This window comes from Ranitomeya variabilis, chromosome 2 (assembly GCF_051348905.1).
Source record: "Ranitomeya variabilis isolate aRanVar5 chromosome 2, aRanVar5.hap1, whole genome shotgun sequence".
NCBI classification, from domain to species: domain Eukaryota; kingdom Metazoa; phylum Chordata; class Amphibia; order Anura; family Dendrobatidae; genus Ranitomeya; species Ranitomeya variabilis.
The window spans coordinates 922585677-922601259 of NC_135233.1; positions in this window are offsets into that span (position 1 = coordinate 922585677).

Below are 15583 nucleotides of genomic sequence, written 5' to 3' on the forward strand. Positions count from 1 at the left end.
CTGCTGATGATGTTAAAAACATTTTTTTGAAATTTGAATGTGGATGAGCCCACATAGTAGCATATAGCACCTCCCACACAGTAGTATACACATTGCCTGTTGTGGAAGGGGTGTCAGAGCATTATTATACTGTTTCTGCTCTGTGGAAATTGATGTCACTTTAATGATGTGTGGCAGTAATTTTTTGAAATGTGGAGTCTCCAATTTGGGTCTCCATCTGTTTTGTTTCCTGTAGTGGAAGGTGTGTCAGAGGCACATTATACTGTTTCTACTTTGTGGAAATTGTTGTCACTTTAGTGGTGTGTGACAAGAATTTTTTGAAATGTGGAGAATCTATATTGGGTTTCTTTCATGTGTGTTGCCTATAGCGGTAGGGCTCCCAGACTGAGAGGCCTGCACTTCCTGCAGTCAAATACCTATGTTACTATCCTTTCATATTTGTAACATTAGTGCTCTACCAAGCAGATATTTGTGACACCTGAGTGTGAATGTTGCTCCCAGCAAAGAAGGCTTACACCGCTACCTTACCCACCTCGTCTTTCTTGAAACTTCAATTCAAAGCTCAAAATCTGGTTTAGGCACTGATACCTCATGCATGGCCCATGGCTGACTGCTTCTGTGTCATTATAAAATATTTTACTGTGGGTTAGTTGATCAGTCAACTTTGTGTACTATTCTTTAATTTTTTTACCAATAGCAATCTGTGAAACTGATGTTTGTGCTACCTGAGTGTGGCTAGGAAAAAAAACAGTTTTAGCTGTTGCATGAGGTATCAGGACTCCCAGCAAAGAAGGCTTGCACTGCTACTTACCCACTTCCTCTTAATTAAAACTTTTATTCAAAGCGCTGACCCAGACCCTGAAACCTCATGCATGGCCCATGGCTTACTGCTTCTGTGCCATTATAAAATGTTCTACTGTGGTTCAATTGATCAGTCAACTACCTGTGTTACTATCCTTACATTTTTCTAACAATAATGCACTACTAAGCTGATATTTGGGCAACCTGAGAGAGGCTGGGTAAAAAAAGCTTCAGCTGTTGCACGAGGTATCAGGGCTTCAAGCAAATCAGGCTTACAGTGGTTCCCTACCCACCTCGTCTTAATTGAAACATCAATTAAAAGCTGTAAATGCAAGCCCAAACCTTGATACCTCATGCATGGCCCATGGCTGACTGCTGCTCTTCCTTTAACAAATTTCTACTATGGTCAATTGAAGCCACTTTTTCTGCCCCTAATTTTCATAAATGTTTTGACTCCAAGTTGGGTCTCCTTCATGTGTGTTGCTTGAATTAGGCAGATCTCTCAGAGCACCAGGTCTACACCAGTCACTCATCCACCTGTTACTGATCAATGTTTAAGCTACAAATGCTGGTCCAAGCCCTGTCCTATGCATCCATGCTGCACAATTAAACTATTTTTACTCTGGTTCAATTGATGCCACTTTTCGTGTGAGCTGTTTGGGAAGCTTTTTGTCCCCCCCCTCAAGGTGCTGTGTATACTTTAGGTTTTGCCACCCAGTGAATTCAATGGGTATGTTCAAACATGTTCGGTGAACATTGGGATGTTTGCCGAGTCAAACCGAACTTTGAAAGGTTCGCTTCTCTCTAATCCTTACCGTAAAATTCAGCCTCAGTATGAAAAAGAACATCTGAACAAGCCTGATGTATTTCGGAAAAAAGTCCTGTAGACTAATGAGTTTCAAAAAGAACTTGTAACATTCCTGCCGGCATCACTGCATGGCTTCCAATTTCCCATCAGGCTGTTACACTGACTTACTCTCCCCACCGTGCCATGCTGTGAGTTCTGCCCTCCGCCTGCTCCATGCTGTATACCATGTGTTCTCTGCTTGGTGTGTGCATACTTTCTGGCTAAATGCTTAGGGCGTTGGCACTGGCACTTCCTGAGTCTAAAAGAGACAGTGTGCACATACCTAATGTGTCCCCAGCCTATTGCCAAGAGGTACCGGGTATTTAAGGCATCTCCACCAAAGGAAGATGCCTGAGCAACATTCTCAGTCTGTGTTCTGCTACTGAGTTGCCAGGTCCTGTTCTGTTACCACCTTGCTCTCTGTCACTCTGGGGGCTGAATACCCAGTTCTGTTCCTGTTTGTCTTGTTTCTGTCACCCTGTGGGCTGTATTCCCAGGCCCAAATCCTTCATCCTGAACTTGGTCCAGTGTCTGACCTTGTCTGAACTAAGTCCTTTGCCTCAGCAGCTCTTTTCTGCTCCCTCTTTGCTTCAAGGGCTCTGGTCTGCTCAAATCCTGCATCCTGCAGCTATGCTCTGTTCCCGTCCTGCATCCTGCAGCTCCGCTCTGCTCCCATCCTGCATCCTGCTGCTCTACTCTGCTCCCGTCCTGCATCCTGTGGCTCTGCTCTGATCCCTTCCTGCATCTGCGGCTCTTTGTTAGTCCAATCTGAACTGGTTCCTACCCATTCCTATATCCCACTCGTACCTGCCAGTGTTTTTGTCCTCCCTGAAACAGTTCCTGTCCCTCCAGTCTGAACTTGTCCCTACCTGTTCCTATATCCCACATGTACCTGCCAGTGTTCCTGTCCTTCCCAAAACAGTTCCTGTTTCTCCAGTCTGTGCTCGCCTGCTTGCCAGAGTGCCAGCAATGCCTGCCTGCCAGAGTGCCAGCTGTGCCCACCCGCCTACCAGTACATCATCTGTGCACGCCAGTACTTGCCAGTGTAAACCTCAGCTATCTACAATACTTGCCTGCACCTGTCATTAGTGTCCTGTCCCCTGTAGGATCAGCTGCTATTGCCAGATGCTGCACTGGAATGGTACCTGGCAGCTACCTGCCTCACAAGCCTGACTGTTGTGAATTCTGCTCTTGGGCTCCCTCCAGTGGTTGTAAGTGGTAGCGCTGCTGTCTCTGAATCGCAGCATTTATCAGGTGTGTTCACTTTTTGCAATTTTGACTGGGCTATTTAGTCTTGTCCAACCTTTAGTCAGTGCCAGTTGTCCATTGTTCCTGGAGGATTCACATTCCTGCCTGGTCTCTTCTGCTTTGCAGTTCATTTCAACAAAGATAAGTTATGGCCTTGATTTTTGCTGTCCATATGCTGTGGCCTTATTGTTCAGTTCTTTTCCATGTTTTTGTCTTGTCCAGCTTGGTCTGTATAAGGATTTGTTTAGCCAAGCTGGTATCTCCGGAGATGCAGATATATCCTCCATATCTTTAGTTAGCTGTGGAGATTTTGTATTTTCTGTGGTGGATATTTTCTAGTGTTTTAATACTGACCGCATAGTACTCTGTCCTATCCTTTCTATTTAGCTAGTAGTGGCCTCCTTTGCTAAATTCTCATTTCAGTCTGTGTATGTTTTTTCCCTCTCCTCTCACAGTCAATATTTGTGGGGGGCTGTTTATCCTTTGGGGATTTTCTCTGAGTCAAGATAGTTTTCCCTTTTCTATCTCTAGGGGTAATTAGTCCTCCGGCTGTGTCGAGATGTCTAGGGAGCGCTAGGTACATTCCACGGCTACTTCTAGTTGCGGTGCTAAGTTCAGGGTCTGCGGTCAGTACAGGTACCACCTTCTCCAGAGTACGTCTCCTGCTGCTCTTAGGCCACCAGATCATAACAGTACAACTGGCCAACAATGATTTAACCGCATCTCAGAAGAAGGGAAGGAAAGTGCTGAGCCATTTTTTTTCTGTAGTCTGTTGTGTTTTTTTTTTTCTTCCCTCTTTACCACTGGGTGGCTCAGGAGTTCGGCGCTGGTATGGATGTTCAGGGATTGGCTTCTCGTGTGGATCAACTTGCTGCTAGAGTACAGGGTATTTCCGATTATATCGCTCAGACTCCGGTTTTAGAGCCTAGAATTCCAACTCCTGATTTGTTTTTTTGGGGATAGGTCCAAATTTCTGAGCTTTAAAAATAACTGTAAACTGTTTTTTGCCCTGAAACCCCGTTCCTCTGGTGATCCCATCCAGCAGGTTAAAATTGTTATATCTCTGCTGCGTGGTGACCCCCAGGACTGGGCATTTGCCCTGGAACCTGGGAATCCGGCATTGCTTAATGTAGACACCTTTTTTCAGGCACTTGGGTTATTGTATGACGAACCTAATTCAGTGGATCATGCTGAGAAGACCTCGTTGGCCCTGTCTCAAGGTCAAGAAGCGGCAGAATCATATTGCCAGAAGTTTAGAAAATGGTCTGTACTGACTAAATGGAATGAGGATGCCTTGGCGGCAATCTTCAGAAAGGGTCTTTCTGAATCCGTTAAAGATATTATGGTTCCCCACGCCTGCTGGTCTGAGTGATTCTATGCCTCTGGCCATTCAGATTAATCGGCGCTTGCGCGAGCGCAGAGCTGTGCACACTATGGCATTGTCTTCCGAGCGGACTCCTGGGCCTATGCAGTGTGATAGGATTGTGTCTAGAGCTGAACGACAAGGATTCAGACGTCAGAATAGGTTGTGTTTTTACTGCGGCGATTCTGCTCATGTTATTTCTGATTGCCCTAAGCATACCAAGAGAATCGCTAGTTCTGTTACCATCAGTACTGTACAACCTAAATTTCTGTTATCTGTGACCCTGATCTGCTCATTATCGTCATTTTCTGTCATGGCATTTGTGGATTCAGGCGCCGCTCTAAACTTAATGGACTTAGAATTTGCCAGACGTTGTGGTTTCCCCTTGCAGCCTTTGCAGAGTCCTATTCCTTTGAGGGGCATTGATGCTACACCGTTGGCTAAAAATAAACCTCAGTTTTGGAAACAGCTGACCATGTGCATGGCGCCAGCCCATCAGGAAGATTGTCATTTTCTGGTGTTGCATACACTATGTTCCAAATTATTATGCAAATTACATTTTTCTCAGATTTTCCTAAAAAGTCGGGGCAAATGACAGTCAGTCTAATAAAAGTCATCCCCCGTTAGATTATACATTGAATTTTATTGAGAAACCTCCCAAAGATAACAGTATAATCTCCAAAATGAATACAAACTCAAAATGCACTGTTCCAAATTATTATGCACATTAGAATTTCTAAACATTTGATATGTTTTAAAGAACTGAAAATGCTCAATTGTGGAATTTGCAGCATTAGGAGGTCACATTCACTGAACAAAAAAGCTATTTAACTCCAAAACATCCTAACAGGCCAAGTTACATGTTAACATAGGAACCCTTCTTTGATATTCTTGGATCCATTAAACTTGTGAATTTTTGGAGAGTTTCTGCTTGTATTTCTTTGCATGAAGTCAGAATTGCCTCCCAGAGCTGCTGTTTTGGTGTGAACTGCCTCCCACACTCATAGATCTTTTGCTTGATGATACTCCAAAGGTTCTCTATAGGGTTGAGGTCAGGGGAAGATGGTGGCCACACCATGAGTTTATCTCCTTTTATGCCCATAGCAGCCAATGACTCAGAGGTTTTCTTTGCAGCTTCAGATGGTGCGTTGTCATGCATGAAGAAGATTTTGCTCCTGAAGGCACGTTTCTCCTTTTTATACCATGGAAGAAAGTTGTCAGTCAGAAACTTTATTTACTTTGCAGAGGTCAATTTCACACCTTTAGGAACCTTAAAGGGCCCTACCAGCTGTTTCCCCATGATTCCGGCCCAAAACATGACTCCTCCACTCCTTGCTGACATCGCAGCCTTGTTGGGACATGGTGGCCATCCACTACTCCATCCATCTGGACCATCCACAGTTGCTCGACACTCATCAGTAAACAAGACTGTTGGAAAATTAGTCTTCATGTATGTCTGGGTCCACTACAACTGTTTCTGCTTGTGAAAACTGTTTAGCGGTGGCCGAATAGTAGGTTTATGCACCACAGCAAGCCTTTGAAGGATCCTACACCTTGAAGTTTGAGGGACTCCAGAGGCACCAGCAGCTTTAAATATCTGTTTGCTGGTTTGTAATGGCTTTTTAACAGCTGCTCTCTTAATCCGATTAACTTGACTGGCAAAAACCTTCCTCATTCTGCCTTTATCAGCACGAACACGTCTGTGCTCAGATTCAGCCACAAATCTCTTAACAGTATGATGATCACGCTTAATTTTTCGGGAAATATCTATTGTTTTCAGCCCTTGACCAAGGCATTGCACTATTTGATGCTTTTCAGGAAGAGAGAGATCCTTTTTATTTCCGATATTGCTTGAAACCTGTGACCTGCTTAATAATGTGGAACATCATTTTTAAGTAGTTTTCCTTTAATTAGAATCACCTGGAAAACTAATTATCACATGTGTTTCAGATTGTTTTCAGTGATCCATTGAGCCCTGAGACACAATACCATCCACGAGTTTATTTGAAAAACAAAACAATTAAATCTTTACAACACTGAAATCCAATTTGCATAATAATTTGGAACACAGTGTAATTTGCATGATGCTATTGTGCTGGGTTTCCCATGGTTACAGGTGCATAATCCGGTATTAGATTGGAAATCTATGTCTGTGACTAGTTGGGGTTGTCAGGGGGTTCATGGTGACGTTCCTTTGATGTCAATTGCCTCCCCCCCTCTTCTGAAATTCCTGAGTTTTTGTCAGATTTCCAGGATGTATTCAATGAGCCTAAGTCCAGTTCCCTTCCACCGCATAGAGACTGTGATTGTGCTATTGACTTGATTCCAGGCTGTAAGTTCCCTAAGGGCCGACTTTTCAACCTGTCCGTGCCAGAACATACCGCCATGTGGAGCTATGTTAAGGAGTCCTTGGAGAAGGGGCATATTCGGCCATCTTCTTCACCATTGGGAGCAGGTTTTTTTTTTGTTGCCAAAAAAGATGGCCCCTTGAGACCCTGTATTGATTATCGCCTCTTGAATAAGATCACGGTCAAATTCCAATACCCTTTGCCTTTGCTTTCTGATCTGTTTGCTAGGATTAAGGGGGCTAGTTGGTTTACTAAGATTGACCTTCGAGGGGCATATAATCTTTTTCGTATTAAGCAGGGTGACGAATGGAAAACTGCGTTTAATACGCCCGAAGGCCATTTTGAATACCTTGTGATGCCATTCGGACTCTCTAATGCTCCATCTGTGTTTCAGTCCTTCATGCATGATATATTTCGGAATTATCTTGATAAATTCATGATTGTATATTTGGATGATATTTTGATTTTTTCAGATGATTGGGAGTCTCATGTGAAACAAGTCAGGATGGTATTTCAGATCCTTTGTGATAATGCCTTGTTTGTGAAGGGGTCTAAGTGCCTCTTTGGAGTACAGAAGATTTCTTTTTTGGGCTTCATTTTTTCTCCCTCATCTATAGAAATGGATCCGTTTAAGGTTCAGGCCATTCATGATTGGATCCAGCCCACATCCGTGAAGAGCCTTCAGAAATTTTTGGGCTTTGCTAATTTTTATCGCCGTTTCATTGCCAACTTCTCCAGTGTGGTTAAACCCCTGACCGATTTGACAAAGAAAGGTGCTGACGTGACAAATTGGTCCTCTGCGGCTGTTTCTGCCTTTCAGGAGCTTAAACGCCGATTTACTTCTGCCCCTGTGTTGCGTCAGCCGGATGTTTCTCTTCCTTTTCAGGTTGAGGTTGACGCTTCTGAGATTGGGGCAGGGGCCGTTTTGTCTCAGAGGAATTCTGATGGTTCCTTGATGAAACCGTGTGCCTTCTTTTCTCAAAAGTTTTCGCCTGCGGAATGCAATTATGATGTCGGCAATCGTGAGTTGTTGGCTATGAAGTGGGCATTTGAGGAGTGGCGACATTGGCTTGAGGGGGCCAAGCACCGTATTGTGGTCTTGACCGATCATAAGAATCTGATTTATCTCGAGTCTGCCAAACGGCTGAATCCTAGACAGGCCCGATGGTCCCTGTTTTTCTCCCGTTTTGATTTTGTGGTCTTGTATCTTCCGGGTTATAAGAATGTTAAGGCTGATGCCCTCTCTAGGAGCTTTTTGCCTGATTCTCCTGGGGTCCTTGAGCCGGTCGATATTCTGAAGGAAGGGGTGATTCTTTCTGCCATCTCCCCTGATTTACGACGGGTTTTTCAGGAATTTCAGGCTGATAAACCTGACCGCTGTCCAGTGGGGAAATTGTTTGTTCCTGACAGATGGACTAGTAAAGTGATTTCGGAGGTTCATTGTTCTGTGTTAGCTGGTCATCCTGGGATTTTTGGTACCAGAGATTTGGTTGTTAGGTCCTTTTGGTAGCCTTTGGTGGACATTTGGTGGGATGTGCGTTCTTTTGTGCAGTCCTGTGGGACTTGTGCGCGGGCCAAGCCTTGCTGTTCCCGCGCTAGTGGGTTGCTTTTGCCTTTGCCGGTCCCTGAGAGGCCTTGGACGCATATTTCTATGGATTTTATTTTGGATCTTCCGGTTTCCCAGAGGATGTCAGTTATCTGGGTGGTTTGTGACCGGTTTTCTAAGATGGTTCATTTGGTACCTTTGCCTAAGTTGCCTTCCTCTTTTGATTTGGTTCCGTTGTTTTTTCAGCATGTGGTTCGCTTGCATGGCATTCCGGATAATATTGTGTCCGATAGAGGTTCCCAGTTTGTTTCTAGGTTTTGGCGGGCCTTTTGTGCTAGGCTGGGCATTGATTTGTCTTTTTCTTCCACATTTCATCCTCAGTAGTGTTGAGCGATACCTTCCGATATCGGAAAGTATCGGTATCGGAAAGTATCGGCCGATACCGTCAAAATATCGGATCTAATCCGATACCGATACCCGATCCCAATGCAAGTCAATGGGACGAAAATATCGGAATTAAAATAAACCCTTTATAAACTTGTAGGTTCATTCTACATGAAGGAAAACAACTAAGAATAATGTAGGATGTATTGGGGGACGTGGCGGAGACATTAAAGGCACAGAGGTTTAGCCCAATGTAATAGACTAGCAGGATTTTGTTTTTTTTTTATGACATTCGTCGTTAGAAAGATTTTGACTATGTTAATTTTTTTTTTATTTTGTCAGATATTGATGTTTCACTACTTCCACGCCCTTCACCTTCTTTTTTACTTCTCCCACACTTTCTTCTTCATTATCCTCATCATCAGCTTCTTTGACATCAACTTCTTCACCTTATTCATCTTCTTCTTCATCTTCTACCTATTATTTTTTTGGTTACATTGTTCATATTCTTTTTATTTTACTATTATCTTCATCATATTCTACTTCTTCATCATATTCTTATTTGTGACAGGCATTCCCGTAGTTGTTATCTATAAAAGTTTGAAGATTACACCTTCCGTTCTGCCTGTCACAAAACAGTTACATTTGTCCGCGTTCAGTTTGGCCTGCAGCATCAGGCTTTATCCAGGGGCACCACGAGGAGGAACGGACTCACCCCCATACACTGCTTAGTCTTCTTCTGCTTATAATTTAGATAATATTTTTTGCTCTGATATTTAGTGTTATGCTTAATGTTCTTCTGCTCTTTGTTCTGCAGCCTCTTGTTCTTCTGCTTCTCGGTCTTCCAGGTCGTCGTCGTCTCCAGGGTCGTCGTCTCCGGGGTCGTCGTCATCGGGGTGGTCTTCAGGGTCGTCGTCTCCGGGGTCGTCGTCATCGGGGTGGTCTTCAGGGTCATCGTCTACAGGGTCGTCGTCATCACGGTGGTTGTCGTCTCTGGTGTCGTCGTCATCTTAGGGGTGGTCTTCCGGGTCATCGTGTTTAGTCTCTTGAACTTGGAAATGTAGCAGAAGGTACAAGAAGGCTGAGAAAATGCCGAGAACCAGCTGATGGAACTGGAACTCGGATGGCTACCCGAAGGTCCAAGAGCCAATGGAACTACCGAGGACCAGCTGACGTTACTGGAACCCGGTTACTAAGCAGGAGGTACCCGTGCCTGAAAGCACTACCAAGGACCACCTGACGTTGGTGGAACTCGGATACCCAGAGGGAGGCACCTAAGCCAAAGGCTCTGCCCGGAACCAGCTGACGGTACTGGAACCAGGATGGGGAGCAGAAGGTACAACAGCAAAAGACACTGCCGAGAACCAGCTGACGGTGCTGGAACCCGGATGGGTAGCCGAAGGTCCAAGAGCCAATGGAACTACCGAGGACCAGCTGACGTTACTGGAACCCGGTTACTAAGCAGGAGGTACCCGTGCCTGAAAGCACTACCAAGGACCACCTGACGTTGGTGGAACTCGGATACCCAGAGGGAGGCACCTAAGCCAAAGGCTCTGCCCGGAACCAGCTGACGGTACTGGAACCAGGATGGGGAGCAGAAGGTACAAGAGCAAGTGTCTGCGTGGCTTTTGCAGGACACGATGCCGGCTGCACAGCAGGGGAACAGCTGGCGGTGCTGAACCCCACTGACACATTGGCTGGTGTTTTTCTCTGTGCAGCTAGCAGTACCGGGCCCCAACTGGCGGTGTTGGAGCCCGGGCTCTGCAGGGGGAGCAGAGTGTAGGCTGAAGCCTAATTGAACCAATTTCAAAGGTAACCTTTAACCCCCCCTCAGGGGTTACAAAGTAGAAGAGCCACAGCTTATGCAGCAGTAGTGCTGCACAAGTCAAAGGTTGCTCTTTTAATTTTGCTCCTTGCACACGCTGAATGAAACACGTATAACATTTAGCCCTTTATACAGTCAAACTGTGTTGGAGGCGCGAGTTCCCTTTGTAATGAGACGCAGCACAGATGTCAAGAATCCCACCTTGGTGCTGGGTGCAGCCTCCTGAGCGTTGTTATTTGCTGTACAGGAGTCTGCGCTGTCGTGTTATCCCCTGGCCTAGCGCTGTTAGCGCTGCCCATCTTCTGACCTCATTTAATGTCGGCCGGTGCGGTTCGCGATGACCATGAATCCCAGCCCCGCAGTGTCTTAACATTGTTAAAACACTGCGGGGCTGGGATTCATGGCCTGGCGCAGCACATATGTTCGCCTCTCGCACTCGGGTCCTTACACCCGCTTCAGATTGTGCGGCGTCAGCTGATCCCTTATCGCATGCCACGGCCATGAAGCCGCACAGTCTGAAGAAGGCGGAAGGAGATGAGGGACAGGCGAACTGATGCACTGCTCATGCCCATCAATCACACCCTCGCAGTCCCAATAAATAAGACACCGAGGGGCGTTGTGTGGGTCAGGGCGGCCGCAGAGGCGCAGGCAGCCAAACAATGATGCCAGAAGACGGGCAGCGCTACCAAGGGGGTTGCAGCGTGTCATTACAAAGGAAAGTCACACCTCCGGGACGGTTAAATGGTCACACAGAGGACACATTTTAGACGTGTTTTCAGTTCCACATGTGCGAGGAGAATACGTTTATGAGCCACCTTGCACACATGCAGCATTACCGCTGTACAAGGTGGCTGTAAAACGTACAAACGCCTGGGGGAGGGGGGACAGGTTCCCTTCAATTTCAGTTCTGGTGTCTGCGTGGCTTTTGCAGGACACGATGCCGGCTGCACAGCAGGGGAACAGCTGGCGGTGCTGAACCCCACTGACACATTGGCTGGTGTTTTTCTCTGTGCAGCTAGCAGTACCGGGCCCCAACTGGTGGTGTTAGAGCCCGGGGTCAGCAGGAGGAGGAGAGGGAGCAGAGTGTAGGCCGAAGCCTGCACTGGCGGCAGCTTTGGGTCTGTTGTGCCTGCGTGGCAGTTGCAGGACACGTTGCCGGCTACACAGCAGGGGAACAGCTGGCGGTGCTGAACCCCACTGACATATTGGCGAGGTGTTTGGCTCTGTGCAGCCAGCACTTCCGGACAGCAACTAACGGTGTTGGAGCCCGGGCTCTGCAGGCGGAGCAGAGTGTAGGCCGAAGCCTAATTGAACCGATTTTAAAAGTAACCTTTAACCCCCCCCCTCAGGGGTGAAAAACTACAAGAGCCACAGCTTGGGCAGCAGTAATGCTGCACAAGTGAAAGGTTGCTCTTTTAATTTTGCTCCTTGCACACGCTGAAAGGAACACGTACAACATTTAGGCCCTTACACAGTCAAACTGTTTTGGAGGCGTGAGTTCCCCTCGTAAGGAGACGCAGCACAGCTTGCAAAAATGCCACCTTGGTGCTTTGCGCGGCCTCCTGAGCATCGTTATTTGTTGCACAGGAGTCTGCGCTGTCGTGTTATCCCTTGGCCTTGCGCTGTTAGTGCTGCCCGTCCTCTGACATCATTTGATGTCGGCCGGTGCGGTTCGCGATGCCCATGAATCCCAGCCCCGCAGTGTCTTGACATAGTTAAAATACTGCGGGGCTGGGATTAATGGCCTGGCGCAGCACATATGTTCGCCTCTCACACTCAGGTCCTTACACCTGCTTCAGACTATGCGGCGTCAGCTGATCCCTTATCGCATGCCACGGCCATGAAGCCGCACGGTCCGAAGAAGGCGGAAGGAGATGAGAGACAGGCGAAGAAATGCACCGTTCATGCCCGTCAATCACACCCTCGCAGTCAAAATAAATAAGACACCGAGGGGCGTTGTGTGGGGCAAGGCGGCCGCAGAGGCGCACCCAGCCAAACAATGATGCCAGAAGACGGGCAGCGTTACCAAGGAGCTTGTTGCGTGTCAATACAAAGGAAAATCACACCTGAGGGACGTTTTAATGGTCACAGAGGACACATTTTAGACGTGTTCAGTTCCACGAGTGCAAGGAGAATAAGTTTCTGAGCCACCTTGCACACATGCAGCATTACTGCTGCACAAGGTGGCTGTAAAACATAGAAACACCTGGGGGAGGGGGGACAGGTTCCCTTCAATTTCAGTTCTTGTGTCTGCGTGGCGGTCGCAGGACACGTTGCCGGCTACACAGCAGGGGAACAGCTGGCGGTGCTGAACCCCACTGACACATTGGCTGGTGTTTTTCTCTGTGCAGCTAGCACATCTGGGCCAAAACTGGCGGTGTTAGAGCCCAGGGTCAGCAGGAGGAGCAGGGGGAGCGGAGTGTAGGCCGAAGCCTGCACTGGAGCAAGTTGAAAGGAAACCTTTAACCCCCCCTCAGGCGTTTGTAGCTGAAAGAGCCATTGTGTACAGCACTAATGCTGGAAAAGGTAAACTTAGCTCTTTTAATTATGGTCCTTGCACATGCTGAACCTAACACTTATGAAATGTGTCCCCTCACAGCGTTAAACCGTCCAGTAGGTGGAACTTTCCTTTGTCGTGTGACGCAGCACAGCCATCATTTTAACCCCCTTGGCGCCGTGCGCCGCTTCCTCAGCGTTGTTTGAATCTGTCCCGGAGCCTGCGCTGTTAGGTTAGCCCTTGGCCATGCACACATGTTGCGCTGCCCGTCTTCTGACATCATTTGGTGTCAGGCTGGCTGCGCCTGTGTGGGTGCGCTGGCCGAGATCCCGCCTCGCAGTGTCGTCTAATGTAATCCCACCGCAGGCCTGGGATCCGTGGCCATGCGCAGTGCATATCCTCGCCTCTCACTCCCCTCCCTACGGCTTCTTCAGACTGTGCGGTGTCACGGCCGTGGCATGCTATTAGGGATCAGCTGACACCGCACAGTCTGAAGAAGCCGTAGGGAGGGGAGTGAGAGGCGAGGATATGCACTGCGCATGGCCACGGATCCCAGGCCCGCGGTGGGATTACATTAGATGACACTGCGAGGCGGGATCTCGGCCAGCGCACCCGCACAGGCGCAGCCAGCCTGACACCAAATGATGTCAGAAGACGGGCAGCGCAACATGTGTGCATGGCCAAGGGCTAACCTAACAGCGCAGGCTCCGGGACAGATTCAAACAACGCTGAGGAGGCGGCGCACGACGCCAAGGGGGTAAAAATGATGGCTGTGCTGCGTCACACGACAAAGGAAAGTTCCACCTACTGGACGGTTTAACGGTGTGTGGGGACACATTTCATAAGTGTTAGGTTCAGCATGTGCAAGGACCACCACGAAAAGAGGCACTTTTTCCCTTTGCATCATTACTGCTGCACAAGGTGGCTCCTTCAGTAACAAACGCCTGGGGGGGGGACAGGTTCCCTTAAATTTAACTTGTTGTGCCTGCGTGGCGGTCGCAGTACACGTTGCCGTATACACAGCAGGGGAACAGCTGGCGGTGCTGAACCCCACTAACACATTTGCGAGGTGTTTGGCTCTGTGCGTACAGCACTTCTGGACGGCAACTAGCGGTGTTGTAGCCCAGGGACAGGTGGAGGAGGAGGAGGTAGGAGGAGGTAGGAGGGATTGCCACACACACAGCAGGGGAACAGCTGACGTTACTGAACCCCAATAACAGAGGAGGGACTGTTGGGACTGTGCGGACAGCACTTCTGGACGGCAACTAGCGGTGTTGGAGCCCAGGGACAGGTGGAGGTGGAGGAGGTAGGAGGAGGTAGGAGGGATTGCCACACACACAGCTGGGGAACAGCTGACGTTACTGAACCCCAATAACAGAGGAGCGACTGTTGGGACTGTGCAGACAGCACTTCTGGACGGCAACTAGCGGTGTTGGAGCCCAGGGACAGGTGGAGGAGGAGGAGGTGGAGGAGGTAGGAGGAGGTAGGAGGGATTGCCACACACACAGCAGGGGAAAAGCTGACGTTACTGAACCCCAATAACAGAGGAGGGACTGTTGGGACTGTGCGGACAGCACTTCTGGACGGCAACTAGCGGTGTTGGAGCCCAGGGACAGGTGGAGGAGGAGGAGGTAGGAGGAGGTAGGAGGGATTGCCACACACACAGCAGGGGAACAGCTGACGTTACTGAACCCCAATAACAGAGGAGGGACTGTTGGGATTGTGCGGACAGCACTTCTGGACGGCAACTAGCGGTGTTGGAGCCCAGGGACAGGTGGAGGAGGAGGAGGTGGAGGAGGTAGGAGGAGGTAGGAGGGATTGCCACACACACAGCAGGGGAAAAGCTGACGTTACTGAACCCCAATAACAGAGGAGGGACTGTTGGGACTGTGCGGACAGCACTTCTGGATGGCAACTAGCGGTGTTGGAGCCCAGGGACAGGTGGAGGAGGAGGAGGTAGGAGGAGGTAGGAGGGATTGCCACACACACAGCAGGGGAACAGCTGACGTTACTGAACCCCAATAACAGAGGAGGGACTGTTGGGATTGTGCGGACAGCACTTCTGGACGGCAACTAGCGGTGTTGGAGCCCAGGGACAGGTGGAGGAGGAGGAGGTGGAAGAGGTAGGAGGGATTGCCACACACACAGCTGGGGAACAGCTGACGTTACTGAACCCCAATAACAGAGGAGGGACTGTTGGGACTGTGCGGACAGCACTTCTGGACGGCAACTAGCGGTGTTGGAGCCCAGGGACAGGTGGAGGTGGAGGAGGTAGGAGGAGGTAGGAGGGATTGCCACACACACAGCTGGGGAACAGCTGACGTTACTGAACCCCAATAACAGAGGAGGGACTGTTGGAACTGTGCGGACAGCACTTCTGGACGGCAACTAGCGGTGTTGGAGCCAAGGGACAGATGGAGGAGGAGGAGGTAGGAGGAGGTAGGAGGGATTGCCACACACACAGCAGGGGAACAGCTGACGTTACTGAACCCCAATAACAGAGGAGGGACTGTTGGGACTGTGCGGACAGCACTTCTGGACGGCAACTAGCGGTGTTGGAGCCCAGGGACAGGTGGAGGAGGAGGAGGTAGGAGGAGGTAGGAGGGATTGCCACACACACAGCTGGGGAACAGCTGACGTTACTGAACCCCAATAACAGAGGAGAGACTGTTGGGACTGTGCGGACAGCACTTCTGGACGGCAACTAGCGGTGTTGGAGCCCAG